The sequence below is a fragment of the Tupaia chinensis genome, unplaced genomic scaffold, assembly GCF_000334495.1.
Source record: "Tupaia chinensis unplaced genomic scaffold, TupChi_1.0 Scaffold141231_1, whole genome shotgun sequence".
In the NCBI taxonomy this organism is placed as follows: Eukaryota; Metazoa; Chordata; class Mammalia; order Scandentia; family Tupaiidae; genus Tupaia; species Tupaia belangeri.
This window is the reverse complement of record NW_006201094.1, coordinates 345,749-348,178: the sequence shown is the minus strand read 5'-3', so window position 1 is coordinate 348,178 and position 2,430 is coordinate 345,749. Positions and strand designations below refer to the sequence as shown.

At 45.1% G+C, this 2,430-nt stretch overlaps 1 protein-coding gene across 3 annotated transcripts in view; it reads left to right on the top strand.

The window, feature by feature from the left end:
* FGF12 (fibroblast growth factor 12) overlaps positions 1 to 2,430 on the top strand; it is a 675,226-nt gene that overhangs the window by 434,781 nt on the left and 238,015 nt on the right. The window lies entirely within an intron of this gene.

The following is a 2,430-nucleotide window of genomic DNA, read 5'->3' as shown; positions in this document are numbered from 1 at the left end:
GGCAACCTGTTTTCCCTTTGAATATGATTTACAAAAAGTTCTTTTTTTCCTGCCTTCCTGTAACTTTCAACCATTGGCCCTGTTTCTATCCCTATGGAGCCACTCAGAACAAATTGTCAGCTCTCAAGACATGTGGAGACAGCTCTTGGGTCCCCCTGAGTCCTCCTTTCTCCAGGCTGCATATCAGCTGTTCATTTACCCATTCTTCATGTGACAGTCCTTTGTACCTTCTGTTTTGGCTTCCTTTCCTCTGGACATATTCTAGTTTTTTGTTTGTTTGTTTTTGTTTTTTCCTTTCAGGTTTTTGCATATGTGCTCGCTGGAAGGAGAGAGAGAAACACAGAGAGAGGGAAAGTGAGAAATCACCCCCCCCCCCGCCAGGGGGGATCCTCATGGGATAATCCCTTCTCCATTCTCCTTCTGGGATCTTGGGCATACACCCAGTGTGATTGCCGAGCCAGCAGGGCCAGGACTTGAACTATGGTTAGCCATGTGGGAGTCCAGCTATGTAACTGCTACACTGTCTCCTGGCTCCTGACGTGTTCTGGTTTTACTGGTATCCCTCTTACAGTGACTGAACAATGCTGGGGCATAGCTAGGACTATTCACTCTCTAGCTCATCCTGCCTCTTCCTTTGTAACATTGTAATTTTGGGAAAGTGATGTAGCACCTTTGAGTTTCAATAACCTCATCTAGGGACCAGCAAATGGTGTAATAGTTACGTTGCTGGACTCCCACATAGTCAATTGCAGTTCGAATCCCTGACACAGTGGCTTAAAAAACTCATGCTGGGTGCATGTGCATGCACATCTACAGTCCCAAGAAAAGAATGGAGGAGAAGGGATTGCAGCCTGGCCATCCCCATAGGGTGTGACATTTAGCTTTCTGTCTCTCTCTCTGGCGAGCATATGTACCCTATAGCAAATATCTTTCTGTCAAAGAAACAAAAAAACCCCAAAAAAACCCAAAAAAACAAAAACAGGGACCAGCAGTTAGCATAATGGCTATGTCGCTGGACTCCCATGTTGTCAATCGTGGTTCGCGTCCCAGACCCGGTGGCTTAAAACTCACACTGGGCGCATGTGCGTGTGTGCCAAGATCCTGAGAGGAGAATGGAGGAGAAGGGATTGTGGCGTGGCCATCCCCCCTGGGGGGGTGATTTCTCGCTTTCTGTCTCTCTGTCTCTCTCTGTCTGTCTGGCAAGCGCATGCGCCCTATAGCAAAAACCTCTCCCAAAAACCAACAACAGCAAAAAAAACCCAAAAAAGACCTCATCTAAAAAATGAGAAAAGAGTACCGTACACAGTCAGTTATTGTGAGTCATAAACAAAACCACAGTAAAATTAACAGGAGAATGCCTGGTACAAAGGAGATGTTTTTTTGTTGTTGTTGTTTTTTGTTTTTGTTTGGTTTTTGTTCTTGTTTTGTTTTATTTTGTTTATTTGTTTTTGAGAGGTTTTTTGCTATAGGGTGCGTGCACTCACCAGAAAGACAAAGACAAACAGAGACAGAAAGCGAGAAATCACCCCCAGGAAGGATGGCCACACCACAATCCCTTCTCCTCCATTCTCCTCTCGGGATCTTGGGCATGCACGCACACACGCCCGGCGTAAGTTTAAGCCACTGGGTTTGGGACTTGAACCATGGTCGACTACATGGGAGTCCAGCGACATAGCCATTATGCCAACTGCTGGTCCCAGGAGGTGGGTTTTATATGTAACTACTGTTATTAAAATAAGTACTATTGATTCTGTAGGTATGGCCACCATAAGAAAGTTTGCTTCAATCTGATAATATTTTCATTTTAGATTGGAGTTTACATGGAGGCACTTTTCTCAGCTTGGGTATAAGTGTTCAATAGGCCGCCCTAACTAAATACAGTTTAGTTTCGGTAACAGCAATTTTACACACACACACACACACACACACACACACACACACACGTATATATCTTGTACAGGTTTCTGTAAACTATTTCTTTATCATGCCGACACTCCAATAACTCATAACAACTAGATGTTTCTTCTGCTCCTCTCTTCTCTACCTTTTTGCTCCCCATCCCCCATATTGCATGTGGTAGGACTGATGATGTCTTGGTTGCTTCTTGGAAAGAAGAGGTGATGTCCATTCACCATACAGGGCATTGATTCTTCTCCCAACTCCTCCTATGTCTCTGTGAGCTTCCCTCTGAGTTTCTGTGGTGGTTGTTTTTAAATCTGTGAATTTGATAAGGGAAGTGTTGCTTCTTTCCACTTCTAAAATCCATTCTCCCTGTCATCTAGTTGTCACCCTGAGATGTGTGATTGATCAACCCCCATGGCTCTGCCTTGCTCTGGGTTCCCGTGGGCAACTAGGTGCTCCATAGCACTGCACTTCCAGCCAGCCGGGATGTCGAGATTTCTCATGCAGGTGTCAGCTTTCCTGAAGTGG